Source organism: Silene latifolia, chromosome 9 (assembly GCF_048544455.1).
Source record: "Silene latifolia isolate original U9 population chromosome 9, ASM4854445v1, whole genome shotgun sequence".
NCBI classification, from domain to species: domain Eukaryota; kingdom Viridiplantae; phylum Streptophyta; class Magnoliopsida; order Caryophyllales; family Caryophyllaceae; genus Silene; species Silene latifolia.
The window spans coordinates 165,762,071-165,785,474 of record NC_133534.1 but is presented as its reverse complement, the minus strand read 5'-3'; positions in this window follow the sequence as shown (position 1 = coordinate 165,785,474).

The window sequence follows — 23,404 nt, the reverse complement described above, 5'->3', positions numbered from 1 at the left end:
CTAATGTGGTAGCCGACCATTTGAGTAGGCTTCACATCAATGAGGATCTCGTGAAGACCATGGGAGTAGTTGACGGTAGCTTACCACATGAATCTCTTTATTCCATGAAGGCCGTTGAGCCTTGGTATGCCAACCTTGTCAATTATATGTTCACCAAGAAGTTTCCCACCTCACTTTCATCGAGTCAAAGAAATAAGATCAAGTCCGATTCTAGATTCTATATATGGGATGACCCATATCTATAGAAAATGTGTCAAGATCAAGTCATCCGACGTTGTGTACCGGATGTAGAAATCCCATCCATCCTCAAACATTTCCATGAGTACGCTTGTGGGGGTCACTTTGGGCCTCATAGAACGGCACGTAAGATCCTTGAGTGCGGGTTCTATTGGCCCAAGTTGTTTAAGGATGCTCACGTTTTCGTCAATACTTGTGACAAATGCCAACGGGTTGGCAACATCTCACGACGAAATGAAATGCCCCAACAACTGATGCTTTATTTGCAGGTTTTCGATGTGTGGGGGATAGACTTCATGGGTCCATGCCCCAAGTCGGATGGGTATCTCTATATCATATTAGCGGTGGACTATGTTTCAAAATGGGTCGAGGCTATACCAACTAGGAATGATGACGCAAGGACGGTCTCTAACTTTGTTCACAACAATATCTTCTCAAGGTTTGGCTATCCTAGGGCGTTGATAAGTGACCGGGGGACTCATTTTTGCAATAGGATTTTGGAGGGATTGTTAAAGAGGTACGGGGTCGTTCATAAAGTCTCCACCGCCTACCACCCACAAACCAATGGGCAAGCGGAAGTATCCAATCGGAGATCAAGAATATCTTACAAAAAACAGTGAACCCGGATAGGAAAGATTCGAGTCAAAGGCTGAATGACGCTCTTTGGGTGTACCGCACCGCTTACAAGACACCAATTGGTATGTCCCCGTACTGACTCATTTATGGGAAGGCATGTCATCTTCCTTTGGAAGTGGAGCATAGAGCCTATTGGGCCATCAAATCCTTCAACCAAAGCATAGATGATGCGGACCTCCATCGGAAGCTTCAACTTCAAGAAATTGAAGAAATCGGTCTTGACACTTATGATAATGCCGCCATATACAAAGAGAAAGCTAGAATATGGCATGATCAAATGATAATTCGGCGGGTTTTCAAAGAAGGTACCAAGGTTCTTGTTTTCCAAAACCGGTTAAAGTTGTTCTCCGGGAAGCTAAGATCAAGATGGGTTGGACCATTCATTGTGAGCAAAGTCCACCCTCATGGATAGGTCGAAGTTGAGAACCCGAGCACGGGAAAGACAATTAAGGTGAATGGGCAACGACTTAAAGAGTATCATGAAGGCATGGAAGCACAAATCGTTGAACAAGTCACTTTGGAAGACCCCATTTACCAAGCATGATCCTGAGAAGCACTTTGTCGAGCCATCGACGTTAAATAACGGCAAATTTGTAAATATTCTATCCCAATTTACTTGCTTTCTTAGCGTAGGTTATTTCCGCAATTTATTTACTCGCATGTTAATTTCGTTAAGTTAATTTCATTTGCATTGACATGTAAAAAGGCACTTGAGGTTTGTTTAATGATATAGTGATTTGCAAGAATCCTCTTGGAAGGCGTGTCCAAGAGGAGATGAGAGCCGGGTTTAAGGGACAAAGTCATTGGAAGAGACCAAGGGAAAGGGAACAAGAAGAAATGGGTCAAAATTTGGCTAAGTGAGAAAAATTGGAATTAAACGAAGAAGAACCAAACTGCGAAGGTATGCGCAGCCTGCACATAGGGCTTGCGCAGGTGCGCACGATTGTGCAGGCAAGACTGATTTTTGCGCAGCCTACGCAGGACTTTAATCTCGGTTCCTTATCCTTCTAAATCCCGATTGTCCCTTCATTCTTCATACTTTATTCATTGACGAAACCCCAAAGTTCCCCATCTCATTCACTCCAAATCAAACCAAATCACCTATTATCATCAACAAACCTCCATCTCATCAGCAATTTCTTCACCAAATTCATCCTTGCAATCAAAAACACCTTCAAACATCCCATTTTCTGACCAAAATCCCCCAATCTCCCAAGAACCCTAATTTTTCCGGGTTGATTTGAAGCTAATTCAAGAGAATTTCTGGGTTACCAAGGGATTTTTATGCAACTTTCCTCTTCATTCAAGCAAGTTTTGGGAATATTCGGGAAGGTATAACAAATTTCTTCACTCTCTTTATTTCCATTGATTTAATTCACTTTACATTGTGTAGTTGAGTTGGATTCTTGCTTGTAATTGTTATTTGGGGATTGTTGGCAATCATTTTCTGTTAGGGAAGGCAACAATTCAACAAAATTACCTTAACTACACAAGATTGTGCTAGTGCACACAAGATGTTTGTTGAATTGCCCCTTAGAAAAAATTTCAGATTTTTGATTGTTTTAAGTGGTTGTTTTTGCATTTTTTTGAAAGAAAGCAAGATGGTTTTTGGTCTTGGCAAGGGAAAATCAAAGAAAAAGGGTGAATCCTCAACCCAACCTCCACCAAATGCACCACCTAAGCCTTTTAGAGGGGATGAAGGGTTACCAAACAACACCAAGACTTACTTTAAGTTCCTTGAGAGAAAGCCCTTACCGATTTTAAAATTCCTTCACCCGGGGACCTTGAGAGACATGGGGATCTATGACCAAACCCTTGCCTTCCTCACCAAGGTGGGATTAGAGAGGTACATGAACCTCCAACCTCATACGTACTCCGCCTATACCTTAGAATTCCTTTCTACCATAGTAATCACGGGGAAAAGAGGGAATGAAAGGGTGAGTTTTAGGTTGAACAAGACATGGCACACTCTAACCTTTGAGCGGGTGAGGGAAATTTTGAGGATCACTAAGCCCCCTTCCCCCATAAACCTACCGGGAATGGCCTTGAACGATACTTGGTGTGCACTCACGGGGAAAACACACATGACCAATAACGACAAGATCTCCTCAATCACAAACCCCCTCATCCGGATTCTTACACGTATGATTTCGTGTTTCTTCTTTACAATGGGGGAGCCTACCAAACTAAATGAGAGGGTCCGTGAGTGCATGTGGGCGATGTTGACCGAGGGGGAGGGGGTGACGGATTGGGCAAAGCTTTTTGTGGTTGGTGGATCTAAGCAATGAGAGAAGAAAGGGAGCATTAATTGTGGGGGTTTGGTCACTCTTTTTGTGGCTAGCTTAGTTGGTGATATTCCGGATGAACAACCTCGAGTGTGGGCGAATCACCTTTACAATGAAGCGGGGTTGGTGGAGACCCATATGATTCATCCTTTGGACACGGTTCCATGGAGTTGTCATTGGTTGGGGGAAGGGGGTGTCCAATATATGAAGCTACCTTTGAATGGCCCCCTTCCAAGTGGGCCAAGAGCCCGGGATTTCTTTTGCCCCGCCGAGGGCAACCTCCCCAACCCACCCCAACAAAGAATGAGGAAGAGAGAGAGGTTGAGATCATTGAGGGGGATTCCATGAGACCCCACACATTCCTTCGTCCTACCAACCGCCTCACGACACTCCTATGTTTGAGGCCGGGGGTTCCTCAAGTCCACCTTTAGCACCATGGCAACACCAAATGTTCAAGTACTTTGAGGAGACCCGGGGGACGTTGCAAGCAATTAGTGGGAGGGTTGAGAGCTCCCATTCTTGGCAACAACAACAAGAGCCAAGATTGGAGAGTTTTGATCAATTTCGAAAATCTTTTGAAGGGCATAAAAGGTTGGGAGATGAGGCCGAATTGGCCCAAAGAAGAATGATTGAGGGATTGCAAAGAGGCAAAAGGAGTCTCTTGCGTGGCAACAACAAAGCGCCAAGGCTTGGGCGGAGAATCAAGCAATGTGGCAAGAGCAAAACAAGTGGCGTGAACAAGTGAGCCACCAATTTGGGGTGCAAAACGAAAGGCACCACCAATACCTTGAGGATTCTTACTATGACGCTCAAGCCCATGAAGACTCCTTTGGCCTCATTCAAGGCCTTTTCGGAATGACTCTCCACCACAATGAACCAGCCTATCAACCCACCATCAATGAAAATCAAGTTAATGAGGCCTACATGAGGGCCAAGCAAGAGAAAAAAAGAAGAGAAAGAAGAAGAAACAACCAAGGGGCATATGAGCGAGACGAAGGCTCGGACCCCTCCAACTAAAAATTTTGAAGAAGTTGGCACTCCTCCACATTGAGGACAATGTGAGATTTAAGTATGGGGGGGTGAGAAATTGTAACATATGTAAATTGTCTTTCAAATCAATGCAAATCAAAAAAAAAAAAAAAAAAAATATTGAAAAATTGAAAATTGAAAATTGAAAATTTCGGCTAGGTGAAAACCCACAAGGGTGGGCGCCTAGGCAAGATTGGAAAAGGTGGCCGAGGACGGAATGAAAACCCGAAAGGGCATTCCAGGCAAAATGAAGAATCGAGTTGCGAGCCACCGATGAGAGGAAAGGAAAAAGCTAAGGTGAAAACCCGAAAGGGCGCCTTAGGCAAAATGAGGGATTTTCAAACAAAAAAAATCGAAAAATTGAAAAATGCAACACCAGAAAGATGGAGGGATAAGAAGGGAGCAATAAGGAGGGTCTTGGAAGGAGGTTATATTTAGGATTTAATTTCTTTTTGAGTCAAAGAAAATTGTTCCAAATTGGTGGTTTTTCATGTTGGCTACTAGGTTGTTGATCTTTATTGGTGTTTGGCCAACTTAATAGCATAACTTGCATTGCTTGGAGTGATAAGGGGGTGATATAAGGGGAAGATAAATGATTTGGAGGATTGGTTGGGTCACTTTGCTATTGCCTTGGGATAAGGCAAGAGTGACCACTTCTACTTTAGTGATATAAGAAGGGTGGAGTTGCGTGATGAGTCGGCGTTGGTGGTGTGTCGTGTCTTTGTTTGAGGGAGACATAAGGCGGGGGAGTGAGTGAAGAGTTGTGTCAAATTTGAGTCAAGTTCTGTTTCTTTTTAATTGGTGGTTGTGTTTTGAGGGAGATATAAGAAGGAAGAGGAAAGGGAAGAGTGATCATTTTCTCCTACACTCTCTTGTAGACTTCATGGTTGCTTGTTTCGGGTTTTGCTCGGGACTAGCAAAAGTCTAAGTGTGGGGGAGTTTGATAGTAATGTTTTGTGTCGGTCTAAGAGGGTGATTTTATCACCCTTGTGTCTTTTAATATGGGTCTTTTAGTACACTTTTCCTAGCATTTGGCAAGTGGTTATGTGGTGGTAACTTGTGCACTTTACCTCGGTTGGACACTTGATCTTAATGCCCGGAACCCAAGAGAAAATAGCGCACCCTTCAAAGGTCAAGACAAGGCACGAGAGGACCACTTGCAACCCGAAAACCAGTTGGGAGAAGTAAGAATGAAGATTAGAAGAAATAAAGGCAATTGAAGAGGTCTAGCTCGTGGAAAATAGAAGTCCAAAAATGCGAGCCTGTGCGCAGCCTGCGCAAACAGGGTGCGCATGTGCACACTATTGCGCAGGCAAGAACAGTGGTTGCGCAGCCTGCGCAGCCTGCGCAGCTCTGCTATACGGGTTTTCTAATCTTCTTTTTGGGCTTCTTAATTGGAAATATTTCTAGGTTTTCGTGAAGCTCTATATATACCCGAGAGTTTGAAGACCTAAAACATTCACCTACCATCCTATCATCTCATCTAATCTCATTTTGAGGGTTCTAATCTTGTAATAATTGAGAAGACTATTTTCCATTCAAGTTGTAATCTTTCTTTGTTTTTGGGTTTTATGAAGACTATGGAAGGCTAAATCCTTCCCTACTTGGTGTAATCCATTGTAAGATTTCACCTTTATCATTGTATTGACTCCTTAATCTCTACTCTTTCATTTATTTCAATTTCTAAGTTTTAATGACATGATGAATGTTTTGTTGTGAGAAGTAATTACCCTTGCCTCTTTAATGTTCATCTATTGCTTGTTTATTGCAAAGTTCCTTGTTTTGTGATAACTTGTTGAAGCATCTCATGATTATTGATATCTTGGTTTAAAGTATCAACCTTTGTGAGTAGAAATTGATTATATCATTGGGTTTGTTGGTTTAAACATATCTTTGTGACATCCCATTTACTTTCCTCTTGGTTTGCTCTTCATGCTCTTAATTGAAATTCCTACATGGTTTAATGTTAGAATTTGTAGTCTAAGTAGGATTATCATTGTTGGCTTAGATAGTGGTAATCACTTGCTTGAGGATTGTTGTTGGGTAAATGAAATGGAGAGAAAAGAGTCTTGCTTTGAGAAAAGTTGGAACTTGTAGGATTACACCAAGTTCTCACCTCTTATAATTGTTACTTGCATACCAAGTGTTTGTTACCCTGTCTCATAGGAAAAATCACATCTCCTTGATTTTGTTACTTGTTTTCTCCATGACAATTCTCCATATATGTCTCCCTATTGTTGTTCATTGTTAATACCCATAGTTTGTTCATAGTTTTGTGCTTTGTCCATCTTAATTAATCTAAATTCAAGTTTTTAGTCTTAAATCCCTTCTCTTGGGTTCGACCCTTACTTCCCATTGCTACTATTCTTAATTGCATAGTGTAGTGTTGAGTTTGGTTTATAAATTGCTAATTTGATAGGTTAATTCTAGTATATTACGACACCTAGTTTTATTTCTATCACTGATTATTGGGGTTTTTTGAATGATTGCTCTACATTAAGGGGATAGAGAGCTTTTGATGGTCGATCGAGTGATTTGGCTGCTGCGGTTGGTCGATCGAGCAGATCCTATGTTCGATAAAAATAGCTTTTTGTGAAGTGTTCGATCGAGAGCCTAAAGTGCTCGATCGAACGGTTTGGCTGGAAGAATACTCGATCGAGGGGAATAAAAAGCCTCGATCGAGTGATTATCTAGATTACACTGGTTAACTAATCTGTGTTTAGGTTTATTTTTGTTAATTTTCACATCCCTATATAAGGAAGTCGTCATTAGGTCATCAGTACGTTTTAATAACTCATACTTTACTCTAAATCTCTGAGCTTTTTCTCTTAATTACTGAGGTTACTTCTCTTTAATCAAGATTCAATCTTGTAACCTTTCTCTTCCCTTATTCTTAATCCTTTATTCTTAATCATTGTTCTCTTACTTATTGTCCTTGTTTAATTGTTTATGTTGCATTTTTATTGTCTTTATATCATGTCTTCTCTTGGTATATTCATGATTATTGTTATTGTTATTGATTTCGAAACCATGAGTAGCTACCTTCTACGTTAGGATTAGGGGAGCCATGGTAGTAAAGTGACGATGTTGTGAATAGACTAGACAGTTTATTTGTGAGAATCTGTGACCATAGCAATATAACTGTAACATGTTTAGTTGAGTGCACGCTTCTAAATAACTTTAATCTGGTTAATTTTGTTTCTGGATCAGAAGATTGCAATGAACAGACCTGCTATGAACAGTAGACTACCCTAATGAGGACGGAATTTAAGTTAGTGGAAATCTAGGGTGGATAGCGGAACAGAAGGACCTGTCCCTTGCCCTTCTCACAGTAGATTGTCTAGACTATTTATGACCAAGTCGATGAACTGCCATGGTGAATTGAAATCTTGACATACCTCTTTTATCTGATCTCATATCTTTTATTTTCTCGCTTTATTGCTCTTAGCTTTACTTCTCTTGACTTTTACCTTCAGTAGTTTTAGAAAACAAATTAAAACCCCCAATTATGACTAGATAGACGGACTTACAGATAGATATCTTGCCTCCCTGTGGAGATGGACCCTGCTTATCGCTAGCTTCTGTTAGTTATACTTAGGTATTTAGTTTTGGTAAATAATGACCGTATCAAATTTTTCACTGATTATTGGGGGTTTTTGAATGATTGCTCTAAACTAAGGGGATCGATAGCTTTTGATGGTCGATCGAGTGATTTGGCTGCTGCAGTTGGTCGATCGAGTAGATCATATGCTCATCGAAAATGGCTTCTTGGGAAGTGTTCGATCGAGAGCCTAAAGTGCTCGATCGAACGGTTTGGCTGGAAGAATACTCGATCGAGGGGAATAAAAAGCCTCGATCGAGTGATTATCTAGATTACACGGGTTAACTAATCCGTGTTTAGGTTTATTTTTTTTAATTTTCACTTCCCTATATAAGGAAATCGTAATTAGGTCATCATTACGTTTTAATAAGTCATACTTTACTCTAACTTTTGCTCTTAATTACTGCTGTTACTTCTCTTTACTCCGGATTCAATCTTGTAACCTTTCTCTTCCCTTAATCTTAATCCTTCTTATTTTTAATCATTGTTCTGTTACTTATTGTCCTTGTTTAACTGTTTATGTTGCATTTTTATTGTCTTTATATCATGTCTACTCTTGGTATATTCATGATTATTGTTATTGTTATTGATTTCGAAAGCACGAGTATCTAAACCCTTCTCTGTTAGGATTAGGGAAGACATGGTAGTAAAGTAAAAATGTTGTGAATAGACTAGACAGTTTATTTGTGAGAATCTGTGACCATAGCAATATAACTGTAACATGTTTAGTTGAGTGCACGCTTCTAAATAACTTTAATCTGGTTAATTTCGTTCCAGGATCAGAAGATTGAATGAACAGACTTGCTATGAACAGTAGACTACCCTAATGAGGACGGAAGTTAAGTTAGTGGAAATCTAGGGTCGATAGCGGACCGAAAGAACCTTTCCCTTGCCCTTCTCGCAGTAGATTGTCTAGACTATTTATGACCAAGTCGATGAACTGCCATGGTGAATCGAAATCCTGACATACCTCTTTTATCTGATCTCATATCTTTTATTTTCTCGCTTTATTGCTCTTAGCTTTACTTCTCTTGACTTTTACCTTCAGTTGTTTTAGAAAACAAATTAAAACCCCCAATTGTGACTAGATAGACGGACTTACAGATAGATATCTTGCCTCCCTGTGGAGATCGACCCTACTTATCGCTAGCTTATGTTAGTTATACTTAGGTATTTAGTTTTGGTACATAACGACCGTATTAAATTTTTCCGCCGTTGCCCGGGAGGCAATAGCTCATTTGTCTGTTTCTGTTTCGTTTATCTCTCTTAGTCTCAGGGAATTTTAATTCCTTGAGACAGTTCTCTCTTATTTCCTTCAGTGCAGTTTATGCCCAGGTCTGACAGGTCAGAATTAGTTCCAGCTTATCCTGAACCAGAAAGGACTTTTCTTCATAGACTAAGACTGCGGAGGAAGATTCAAAAGGAAGTCTTAAGTACTTTTGAACCGGAGCTAGAACATTTTCTATTTGCAGAAGACCCGTCTTGTGAACAATACAATTCTATTTCTGTCGTCAAGCCAGTGAGAATGTTGATGTGACTCTTAATTGCGCACATTTAGTCCCCTAATTGAGCCTATTTTGCATACTATTATAACATTTCTTGGACATTATATCCGTCAAATCCTTTCTACTTTGCTTTCCTAGTGCATTTTGTATGACTTGTAGGAAAGAGGACAATGAGGCATAATTCCCATCTCCCGTGCACATTTGGAAGGTTGATGATGACCTTAGATGGACTAGTATGAAGAGGAGGCAAGAACGACGACCGACAAAGCAAGAATAGAAGTATGGAAATATTAATGGACGTGAAGCAAAAGGATCACACTGTGCAACAATCCGAGCGGATGGGACACAAGACGAGCGGACTAGCATAGCATGATCCGAGCGTCCCATGCAAGAGACGAGCGGATTCTCCCCTCCTGGCCCGAGCGGATCATGGTAGCACTAGCGACGTGATATGCTCTTCTCCTCGCGAGACTTGCAATTCCCTATTCAAAACTTATCATTGTTAATTAGTAATCTATCCTTACTCGACCTAATGATGTACTACTATATATACTCCATTTTGTAATAATTAAAAGGGCGAGAGCCCTCTTTGTGGAGGCAAAACCTTCCTTAGAGTAGATTAGGAGTAGATTAGAATAGATGAATCTCAACCATTCCACATTAATCTTTCCTTAATTATTGTTCAAAGTTTATTATTATTGGGTAATTGAAGACTATTGGGTTATTATTGGAGAATTGACGACTCTTCATAGATCAATCAAGTTCTCTTCTATTATTCATTCCTTTCCATTTATTCATCTTAAGTTTGGTATCATTCCTTTACTCCTTACTCTTTATTGTTTATTTCCTCATTCTCTTATCATGTATATACTTGTTGTAATGATTGACACCATTAATGACATGTTTTCCATGATAATGAGTGAGTAGTTCTTTAGCTAGGATTAATGGGAAATTAAGGGAAACCAACATGAGGATTGATTCGTACCTAATCTAATATGTCCTCATAATTAATTTGCTTTCTTCTTGTGATTTCAACTTATGCATATGTTATGTTTGATGAAATGCGAGTCTATGAATCCTTGCATTTTTACCCATCACCTACCTTTTCAATGAGGCTTGTAAGCATATAAACCAACTCGAGCCTCGTTAGACCATACATATAGTTGGATAGGAAGGATTAAGTGGACTTGTAGGTGTTGTACAATCTAATCGATTCGGCTCCGGGACCCAAACCTTCTGAGGGATTGTAAGCTTATACACCAACTCAATTCCATCACAACAATAAGTGCTTGCTATATAATTGAGAACATGATTGTATGATCAACTCCCATGAATCCCTTATGATCCTATGGCATCCTAGTGCTTTTAATCAATTGTTTACATCCTTCCTTTTATTGCTCGTTCTACTTTACCGCTTCTATTAGTCTAGAACACAACTAAAAACCCCAACCAATCGTGACACTAGCATAAATTAAGATAGACAGACTTAGAAACCAAAGCACACCGTTCCATGGATCGACCTCGACTTAACCACTAACTAGTTGTTTGTTGAGAATATAAATGTGTTTGATAGAGTGAACAATGACTCGCTTATCACCATTAAATGCCTAACATCGCGAGTCACTAAGAGCCCACAGCTGCTTCAATCCCTAAAGGTTTCAAGCTTATGACCGAGGATGGCAATACTTTCGATATCCGGCCGTCATATATTAATCTGGATGAACGGAACCTGTTCTGAGGTGTGGCGGGTGAAGATCCGCGTAAACATATGGAGGTTTTCACTCATTATTACTCTACCATTCTCGCCACTAAGAGAGTGACCCAGGACAAGATTAAGGAGGTCTTGTTTCCTTTTTCTTTGACCGATGGAGGCCGTGAAAGGCTCACAGATCTTGACAGAACCGCAGCCGGTATTACTGACTGGGAGAGTTTGGCCCTTGCTTTCTATAAAAGGTATTTTCCTCCACAACGAACTAGTCAGCTGAGAGGGAAAATTACAAGTTTCAAGCAGACACCAGATGAGAACTTGTATAAAGCTTGGTGTCGTTTCAAGAAGTTGGTGAGGTCTCTTCCTCACCATGGTTTTGATCAGTGGTTCTTGTGCAACCAGTTCTATAATGGGTTGTATGATGACCACCGTGCCATACATGAATGCAAGATGTATTACTAAATGCAACTAACAACATGAACTATACTACAATTGTAATACCCGTCATTTTAGGGACCCGTTGACCAACGTTGACCGACCTTTGGGGGCAGGCAATAACCCTTAGTGATGCGTGCCGGAGTTACCTCATCTAATGGGCGATTTCAGAAGAACAATGATGATGACAAGGGATGGGGTATTATAGAAGAAATGGCTACCCATTGTGTTGAGTATGGGAACCCGAGAGGAGGTATTCGTACTGTTTCTTCAGTAGATAGTGCAGTTGTGGCTCAGCTGGAAGCCATGAATGCCAGTTTTGATAAGCTAGAGTTGTAAAGTGCTAGTGATTAACAGACGGTTCACTTGTTGAACAGACAAGAAGCCGTTACTTGTGAGAGATGTGGGAGTAATGACGGTCACACTATTGTTGACTGTCTAATTGAGAAGGAGAAAGTCCTTGCCTTTCAGCAATATAGGCAAGGAGGTTCCTATTATTATAATCAGAGTGAAGTCCATCCCAATTTGAGATGGACTAATTAGAATGTGTTAAATCTTACCTCTCCTCCGCAACAGCAACAAGCTTACATTCCTCCTCACAAAGCTCAACAAGGCTTTCAAAAGCCTCCATCCTTTCCACCACCGCAACAAGGTAATTCCTCAAGTGGTGTTAGTGAGATGACCGAGTTGAAGTCGATGATCCCATCATTAACTATACAGGTGCAGAAGAGTGACCAACAGAAAGATGCATCGATAAAGTCACTATCTACTTGTCAATTTGATCAAAATTTGATACCGTCGTTAAGTACCAAAAATAAATACTTAAGTACCCTACCAACAGAAGTCAGCGGTAAGTAGGGCCGATCTCCACAGGGAGGCGGTCATTATCTACTTGTCAATTCTAGTCTGTCTATGGTCACAGTTGGGGGTTTTTAAATGATTTCAAACTGAAAGTGATTAAGGCAAGAGAATTAAGTTAAAGAGCAATAAAAGCAAAGAGGATTGAAGATGTGATCAGATAAAGATAAGTATGTCAGGATTTCGGTTCACCATGGCAGTTCACTAACTCAGTCATAAATAGTTCAGACGATCTACTGTGAGAAGGGCAAGGGAAAGGTCCTTCTGGTCCGCTATCCACCCTAGATTACAATTAACTTAATTTCCGTCCTCATTAGGGTAGTCTACTGTTTATAGCAGATCTGTTCACTCCAATTTTCCAATCTAGGAGCGAAATTAACCAGATTAAAGTTATTTAGAAGCGTGCACTCAACTAAACATATTACAGTTATATTGCTATGGTCACAGATTCTTACAATTAATCATCTAGCCTATTTACAGCATCGTCACATTACTACCATGGCTCCCCTAATCCTAACATAAAAGGATTTAGCTACTCATGCTTTTGAAATTAATAACAATAACAATAATCATGAATATGCTAAGGGAAGACATTGTAAAGAGATTATAAGGAAGAACCATATACTAATAATAATAATAAAGTAAGAAATAAAGAACAAGGAATTTAAGTAGAGAAACAAAGATTAGATTGAAGTTAAGAGTAAAGAGAGAAAACAGTGATTAAGAGTAAAACAGTACGATAAGATGTTTTTAACCTAATCCCGACTTCCCTTATATAGGGAAGTGATTATTAACATAAAATAAACCTAACCTGGAATAAAAATCCCGAGTATATAAGCTAGTTACTCGATCGATCAACTTTATATCACTCGATCGAACAAATCCAAGCTAAAACTTCTCGATCGAAGATTTAGGTACTCGATCGAACACTTATCAAAAAGGCACCATTCGATCGAGTATAAAAAGGACTCGATCGAACAAGATAGTACTCGATCGAGTACTTTCCAACGCACAATTCCTGCTTCGCGCACTGTACTTCAAACGGCCGCCATTTCTTCGTTAATTGGGCAAATAGAGCGTTTCCATTGGCGTTGGAACGCTAAGAGGACAAGCTTTCATCTCAAATTTGAATCTCTTGAAAATCGGTTGTAGAACTCGAGATATGGCTCTTGAAAGTAGGCACTAGCGATATGAAATTCTTCCTTTGCTCGCCTGGCTACCTTCTTTGCGCATCACAATTAGTAGTTTCCAAGCTCCGACTCAACTCATCTCCTAAATGCATGCATATGGACATGTTTTAGGCTTGATTATGCTCCTCTCCGGTTCATACCTGCAAATAATACAAGAGAAACCAAAGTAGACAATTCGGGGGACATTTGTAGCTAAACACTACTAAATATGCATAGAGATGCGTGCAAATATGATACAAAAAGTCTATATAAAATGCACGCATCAAACTTCCCCAAACCAAACCTTTACTTGTCCCCAAGTAAACTATATGCAAAACTAATGGAACAGAAAAGAAAATTCGTAGCTAGCTACAAATTGTCCACTTAAACCAATTTAATGCAGCAAACTAACACTTATTGCGAAAACTGTATAATGCAAACGGGTTGTAAGATGTTTATAACAAAGCTGAACCTTCGACCTTGCAAGAACTTTAAAATCGGACTTTCACGGATCACTCTTCATTCATGAAGCAAAGGGTGAATACAAATGTGTAAGAGAAGAAGAGAAAAACAGACACTCACCTAAACTGCGACCCACATAAACATGCATGCAACCAATATGATAAACAATTATAACTACCGTACACATACATTCCAACCAAACAAGGTCTGTCACAGCCGAGGGCTTACAAAAGTATGGTAAAGTGAGGCAATGGGTAAGAATAGGCAAAACGATTATGGGATATGTGGAGGTTAATAGTCAAGCTAGTAACCTAATCAAAACCAAACCAAACAATATCCGATTCTTAATCATCTCAAAATTAAGCACAAGTGCCCTTGAATTGACACAAATACTCACTAACCAAACCAAACATACTCCTCATAAAATAGTGATAAAGCATAGGAGTGAAACCGTCTCATCAAACAAGCTTCTTTTTTTCATTTTTCTCTTTCACACGGTTTTTTTTTCTTTTGATTCGCGTTTTTTTTTTCATTTTTCAATTATTTTTTTTTCATATATGTCATCCTCCTTCCTCCATAAATTACCAACTCCCAATAATGAAACACGGACCAAACTTGGCACACAATAAACTATATACCGCAAACATACAATAACTAGCTTGATAAGGCAAGCTAAATTTGGATGTAGTTAAGGGTCAAAAGGCAAATTTGGCTAAATGTGGAGTTAAATGGGTAAAAATGAAAGAAAAGGGGAAATTGTAAGCGCCTCCCTACATGTGACAGCAACCACTAACCCGAATGTATCTAGGCAAAAAGCAATTGAATTTCATATACGTGCAAATTAATGAACATGTTATGCAAGGAGTAACTACTCACAATTCCTACATGAACTGGTCATAAATGACACCAGTTTATAAGACTTTAAATCTTAGAAATTATAAGTGGTTTGCCAAAATTTCAGGTCAAGTCTATTTGTTCAGCTAAATTCAACATAAACTCGTAGATATGCAATAAGACAATGCTAAAAGAATATATAGTTTATGCAAGGCTTAAACAAAAGAGAAATTTCATCATTGAAATCTACCGTTCCGACTCATCCTATATGCTAAAATAAACACGAATTTTTTGAATTTTTACAAATTTTCTAATTTTTATGAGATTTTGATTTTTATGAAAATAAACAACAATGCATACGGAAATTAAATGTGATAACAGAAATGCAATAAAAACATAAATGCAGACACAAATATGGATGCATAACCTCCCCAAACCAAACCGTGCAATTCCCTCATTGTACCCAAAAATAGGGAAAGGAAATGCAAACTAAAAAGGAGAGAGTAAAGCTGCAGAAAACTCACAAGATAACGCGAAGAAGGGACCTCCCCAAACCAGCCAGCAAAATGGGAGGTCGCTAAATAGCCCTAGAACAGCGTCAGAGGAAGCGAATCAAAACAGGCGAACTTGGTGCTCGATCGAAAAAATTTAGTACTCAATCGAGTACATTAGGCTGCAAAAGTGGTCAATCGAAGGAGTCAAGCACTCGATCGAGTAAAAAAGAGTGCTCGATCGAGAGGTACCTGCAGACAAATGTCGACCGAAAGCCAAGCCGAAATCGTTCACAGTTTATGGTTCAAAAACCAATTATTACACACACAACAAAAACTTAAATGCAAATCAACTAAAATTTAAACTCTGGGTTGCCTCCTGGACAGCGCTAGTTTCAGATAGGTCCCAACTCGACCTTATTTTCTTCATCCAGCTTCTCCAGTTAGTCATAATCAAAGCAACTCAAAGCTCTTAGCATGAGATCATAAACCTGCGCATGTGCTACACAAGAGCATAAGTAACACCATAATATAAGAGGAGCATATAAGAGCAATCTGAAGTACCGTCTCAGCCTTTCGATGACAAATATGGTGAAACATTATTAAATTATTTATCCAACCGGGAGGGGGTAGAGCATCAAAATAAAAAGAAGAAATCTTATGAGATAGTGTACTATTAATACCAACAATAATGAAATTATCGTTAACTACCTTAGGTCGGTTGCTCCTAACGTCGGAATCATTGACAAAAGAACACATTACCTCTTCCGCACTAGAAACAGTCACTGACCCAGCTACCTTCTCATTCCCTTCCTTAGCGGGTTCTGTCTCATATATCGCAGCTTCAAGAGCATCCAGCTCCGCTTTCCAAATGGGGGATTCACCATAACCATTGTCTTCATCAAAATCGTCATCCAAAATGAACCAAGATGACATATCATTGCTCTCTGTGGCCATATCACTCGATCGAGAATGCATAGTGCTCGATCGAGTGATTTCTTCATCAAAAGTACTCGATCGAGGAGTACTGACCGTTCGATCGAGTTCTTCTTCCTCAACAGTACTCGATCGAACAGTGTGGGGTGTTCGATCGAGGTCTTCCTCATACAAACCATTCGATCGAGTTGTTAATTCTGCTCGATCGAATTCCTCCTCATAGAATTCACTCGATCGAACAAGGTGGGCTGTTCGATCGAGTGTTTTATGCTGAACCGTAGTGAGATGCTTGAGAAATGCTTCATGTTCAATAGCTTCTTCAATTTCCGAGTCGTACAAATCTTCATCATCCATAGGCAGCTCAGGTCCTTCATAAGGAGAACCATTCTCGGTACAAATAGGAAGTACCGCTTCTCAATTCCTATAATCTATCTCGGTAACTAATTGAGCTATTTGAGATTCGAATAGCTTGAAACGAGCTTCCCTAGCTTTATCAAATTGTTGCACTAGAAGTGCAAATGCCTTCACCAAGGACTTCAATTCAACAATCGCTTCTTTCTCTTCAACGGGAGGAAGGGCTTGTTGTTGCGGGGGCCTGATAAACGGAGGCTTTTGATAGCCTTATTGTTGAAGCGGATGTGGTGGCACATATGCAAAGGAATGATGGCTTGCCTACGCTGCCTAAACGCATAGACTTCGTCATTCCCCGCTAGACATATAATAGCATTATACCCTGCAGCACCACATCTCTCACAGTAGCCCACCTGTTGCGCCATAGGATGGAACATAGGTGGAAGATCAAAGGTACTCGAGCCTTCCCTTTGATGATCTTTTACCTAGAACTGTCTAGGTAGGACCTATAGGGCCTATCAAAACAATACTAGAGAAAAAGATGAGAACTGCCTCAACGAATAAATCCCTTGAGGCTAAAGACAGACAAAAATAAACAAGTAAATAAAATAGTTGCCTCCCCGGCAATGGCGCCAAAATTTTATACCTTCGTTTAGTACCAAAAATAAATACCTAAGTACTACCAATAGAAGTCAGCGGTAAGTAGGGTCGATCTCCACAGGGAGGCGGTCACAATCTACTTGTCAATTCTAGTCTGTCTTCGGTCACAGTTGGGGGTTTTTAAATGATTTCTAACTGAAAGTCATTAAGGCAAGAGAAGGGCAAGGGAAAGGTCCTTCTGGTCCGCTATCCACCCTAGATTACAACTAACTTATTTTCCGTCCTCATTAGGGTAGTCTACTATTTATAGCAGGTCTGTTCACTCCAATCTTCCAATCTAGGAGCTAAATTAACCAGATTAAAGTTATTTAGAAGCGTGCACTCAACTAAACATATTACAGTTATATTGCTATGGTCATAGATTCTCACAATTAATCATCTAGCCTATTTACAACATCGTCACATTACTACCATGGCTCACCTAATCCTAACATAAAAAGATTTAGCTACTCATGTTTTTGAAATTAATAACAATAATCATGAATATGCTAAGGGAAGACATAGTAAAGAGATTATAAGGAAGAAGCATATACTAATAATAATAACAATAAAGTAAGAATTAAAGAACAAGGAATTAAAGTAGAGAAACAAATATTAGATTGAAGTTAAGAGTAAAGAGAGAAAACAGTGATTAAGAGTAAAACAGTATGATAAGATGTTTTTAACCTAATCCCAACTTCCTTTATATAGGGAAGTGATTATTAACATAAAATAAAGCTAACACGGAATAAAAATCCCGAGTATATAAGCTAGTTACTCGATCGATCAACTTTATATCACTCGATCGAACAAATCTAAGCTAAAACATCTCGATCTAAGACTTTAGGTACTCGATAAATCACTTATAAAAAAGGCACCATTCGATCGAGTAGAAAAAGGACTCGATCGAACAAGATAGTACTCGATCGAGTACTTTCCAACGCACAATTCCTGCTTCGCGTACTGAACTTCAAACTGCCGCCATTTCTTCGTTACTTTGGCAAACAGAGCGTTTCTGGTGGCGTTGGAAAGCTAAGAGGATAAGCTTTCATCTTCAATTAGAATCACTTGAAACTCTTTTGTATAACTCTAGATATGTCTCTTCAAAGTAGGCACTAGCGATATGAAATTCTTCCTTTCTCTTCTCTTCCTCTCTCCCTTCCTTCGACACTTTCTCTCTACTCACTTAGACTTTTGCTCTTGAACCCTAACTACGGATTTTCTTGCTTGTAATCAGTATTCTTTACTTTACTCTTGATCTATAATCAATTACTTGTCTTATTTCCTATTCTTCCCTTTAATCTCTATTGTTGTTTCTCTCGTTCTTACCTTTGCTATGTCGAATTTCTGCGGTGTATGTATTGTTGTTGCTTGTTCAATGATTATGCATAGCTAATTCTCCCTTGCTAATACATTTGGGAGCCATGATTTAAATGAGTTGTGAATAAGTAATTAAGTTTGATGCAAATTAGGTTTATGTTGTTAATCGCTATATATAATTGTTCTTGTCTAATTGAGTCAACGCAATTAGGTGATTAATCGCGGTACACCTTGACCTAGATCGGAAGATTGGAAAAGGTAAGACCTGTAGCGAACATTAGGGCACTCTAGTGACGGCGGAAGCTAAGCTAATAGTGTCTCAGGGTGAATTGAGACCGGAAGGAGATATTCATTGCCCTGTAGATCGAACTTGCATTGAACTGAAACCTTAGACTTCATTTCTTGAAAATCATGGTGAACCGACTGTCTTAGCAGCTTTTTCTTTGCTTGTCTGTTTTCAACTCTCTTACTTTATTTCTCTCCCTTGACCCCCTTAGTTTAGAGAAATCATTCAAAAACCCCCAAGAATTTGTTACCCTGACGGACTTAGTTAAGCTGACATTTTCCCATCTCCCTGTGGAGGTCGACCCTACTTACCGCTGACTTCTGTTAGTAGTTTTAGGTATTTATTTTTGGTACTAAACGACGGAATCATCTTCATAGTGCACCCACAATGTTGAACAAAGGATTGAAGAAAGAATGACATGGGAAATAAAGATCCCCATGGGTGGAACTGAACTCGTGGGTACAAGAAGAAATCCAAGCGTCCCAGAGGGAACCCGCTCGTCTTGGGCATGATCTGAGTGTCCTGGCTCCAAGACGCTCGTCTTAGGAGAGCTGAAGATTGAAAATTTTGGCCTGTTTTAAAATCTGAGCAGACTACTTAGAAGACGCCCGTCCCAGTCCAGAAGATGCTCTTCTCAGGAGAAATCTGCGCGTCCTGGCTGCTTCAAAATTTTAAGTTCCTTGCTGTTTAAAAATCTGAGCGTCTCCTACAAAATCCGCCCGTCTCCTGAAGAATCTGCGCGTCTCAGCACGGGCTGGAAATTACTGAGCTTACTGACTGAGGATCCGAGCGTCCCCAGCCCAAGACCCCAATTCATTTATTTCTTTCAAAACACAAACACACACCCTTTCACCCTCAAAACCCTCAATCCCCTCATCAACAAAACACAAGTTCCTCAACCAAATTCACCAAAATCAAACTCAAACTTCCTAAAATCACAATCAAATTACTCCTTCATCAACAAAACACCAACCAAACATCAAAATCCTCAAAAATTAAATCGATTTTCTAGGGTTTCAAGGCAAATTCGAAAATCCCAAAATCGATTCACTACTACAAAACTCGTTATGGACATCGGTCGATGGACATCAGATTATCTGGAAAACCGATGTACATAACATGCACATCGGTTGTTTGCAAAAACCTGATGTGCATATAATTATATGTACATCGGTTGCGTTAAAAAACACATGTCCATTATTTCAAATTTTAAAGGACATGTGATATTTAATAAAACCCATGTCTATATAAAAGTCATGGACATGGAACATTGCATTTAACCGATGTGCATCTAAAGTGAAAATTATAGGCGGCAAAATTATTTGCCTCACCGCCATCACTTATAATTTCGACTACATATATTTTTTTCCCCAAATCCTCTCCCTCACTCTCACTCCCAAACCCTAACCCCCAAAACCCCGTACTCACTCTCCCTCCCTCCGGCTACCAACCCCGTACTCAACCCCGTACTCCCTCCTCGTCCTTAGCATACATTCTTGCCTTGCTCTTCTCTATTGTCTCCACCACCATCTGCCGCCGCACCGATTTCTCTTCCACCGCCGCCGATTTCCGTCTCATCTGTTTGTATTTCTTACCAGATTTCCTTGTCTCTCTCTATTTACTAGTAGAAAAATATTTTTTTACGGCTCTCTATTTGAGGCGTTTTAGCCTAACCGCAGCAAATAACAATTTTTTTTAAAATTATATAGCTATTTGCGGCGTTCAAGTTTAAAAACGCGGCAAATAAAGAAAATGACTTAAAAAAAAATTAAACTCGCTCTCAGCTGTGACCCTCTATACCACTCCCTCACATAAAAACTCCCTCACATAATCTCACAAATTCACCACGGCATACTCTATCTTTCAGTCCTCTCTCTCAAACTCACTCACCACGAAAAAAAACCTTCACCACGCCACCTCAACACCTCGTCATCTCACCGAAAAAGCGTGAAATCGACCTGCCGTCCTATTATTTGAATATTAGGTATGTAAAATTATGTTCTATGGTTTACTTTGTCGATTAATTGGAGTGTCGATTTTTAGGATTTATGTTTGTTTTGGATTAATTATTTTAGTCAGGGTTTATATTTATTTTCGATTAGTTCGAGTGTTGATTTTCGAAATACAATTCGATTAATTGTTAGGGTTTATGTTTGTTTTGGATTAGTTATTTTTGTTAGGTTTTATGTTTATTTTCGATGAATTAATTAGCTTTTATTCATTGATTACATTAATTTTCGATCAAACCCAGCTTCGATTTTAGCTCTTTAATTCAAACCCCAGGTGATTTTCCCATTTTTCATGTTTCTTGGTTCGATTTTTTTACAATTTTTTGGAGATTGAGTAGAAAGATTGTATCCTTTTTATAGTAACAATCAATTGTACCGTTTCTGCTTTCTGCGTGCTGCTATTTTTATCACTACATGAACTGTAATGCAATTTTTAGACATCAAATGTTCTTTCTGGATAATCTATGTCTAACGAATCTAATTTGAACTGATACTGATGCATTTTGCTTTACTCTTGGTATGATTCAAAGCTGCCCCTTCATCAAGGATCTTGAAATTTCAGTGAGTATCTTCACTTTTGGGCTTTTTGGCATTGTTAAACAAACTTTTAAATAACGTAGATGACCGTTGGTGCTATTTATACCTCATGAGTCATAACCCCAGTTATGTTCCATCTTTGCAGATTATCTCAGCTAACATAGCTGACCGTAGATGCTGCTATTTTTATCGCTACATGAATATGAATATAGAGGTCCGCAACTGAACCTCCATATTCCATCTATTCTTTGTTGACGTTTCAATATTCTTCATTTAAGACAAAGATAAGGCCTTTAGTAATATAAGCTGAAACTTATTCTTAACCACTATTGTAATGCATTGGGTCATATAATTAATATGAAGGAATTGAGAATTCTTTTTAGCCCAAATACTTCTTTGGCTATTACTTCGAAGGATTATTCAGGTGAGTTGTCCATTTATTTTGTGTTATTTCTTTGATTCAATTGATTTTGAGCCATCTTCTATCGATTGTTGATTCTGGGTGAGTTGACTAATTCCATCGACATTCTCAAAGGCTCTTGACTTTGCTGGGTTTATGCAAACTGTTTCTTGTTCGGTATTATTCCTCTAGCCATGGCTTACATTTTCAAATCGAGGGGGAAACTTAGGTACCTCGACATTTTATACTTGACACTATCATTAAGCATGTAAACCTTAACTTTCTGAGGAGATATAAAATAATTATTTTGTTGTTTCTCGAGTTATTCCTAGTATCTTAAGGCTGTAGTTTTAATGGAAAACTGAGCTAGATTCCCTGAATGTGCAGGTCTTCTCTGACTGGTGGAGATATGGTGCCATTTCTTCTATTTAGCGTTGCATTAATGTTTAATGGATTCCTGAAACTATCTGTACTCTCCCTGCAAACGCCTCACATCATGTTGGAATTGGTGCTATTGTCTTAACGGAGAAACGAGAGGTACTTGTTTTTATACCTGTTTTTCATCATTGCCCCTTTCCGTGATTCTGTTTTATTTCCTTTCACTATACAAGGATTTATGATATAGCAGCATCAAACATGGTATTAAATTTCGAATTGAGATTTGATCTTGGATTCGATCATTCATGTCAAACACTATTAGATTGTCTTATCTATAAACCGAGTTTGAAGAAACAAGCGTTTGAATTTTAAGCTCACTTTGGACTTGAGTATCGTATATGTGGCCTAAATGTATATCCTTTCTTTTTCCAGCTGCTTGTAGTACAAGAAAATAGTGGCAGGTTACGAGGAACTGGTATTTGGAAGGTCCCTACTAGTGTTGTTGACGAGGTAAAGTGCTAAAGGTCTTTATGCCACTAAATTCGATGTCGTATAAGACTATAAGGCATGCTGTTAATCTCTGTTGGATTGATGAACATTCAGGGAGAGGATATATGTATGGCAGTAGTAAGAGAAGTCAAAGAAGAGACGGGAGTAAGTGCTATCTTAATTAAATTCATCCATTTTAAACCAAAGAGAAGTCACTAGATTTTTCTAATACATCGGTTGTTTGCAAAAACCTGATGTGCATATAATTATATGTACATCGGTTGCGTTAAAAAACACATGTCCATTATTTCTGATTTTAAAGGACATGTGATATTTAATAAAACCCATGTCTATATAAAAGTCATGGACATGGAACATTGCATTTAACCGATGTGCATCTAAAGTGAAAATTATAGGCGGCAAAATTATTTGCCTCACCGCCATCACTTATAATTTCGACTACATATATTTTTTTCCCCAAATCCTCTCCCTCACTCTCACTCCCAAACCCTAACCCCCAAAACCCCGTACTCACTCTCCCTCCCTCCGGCTACCAACCCCGTACTCAACCCCGTACTCCCTCCTCGTCCTTAGCATACATTCTTGCCTTGCTCTTCTCTATTGTCTCCACCACCATCTGCCGCCGCACCGATTTCTCTTCCACCGCCGCCGATTTCCGTCTCATCTGTTTGTATTTCTTACCAGATTTCCTTGTCTCTCTCTATTTACTAGTAGAAAAATATTTTTTACGGCTCTCTATTTGAGGCGTTTTAGCCTAACCGCAGCAAATAACAATTTTTTTTAAAATT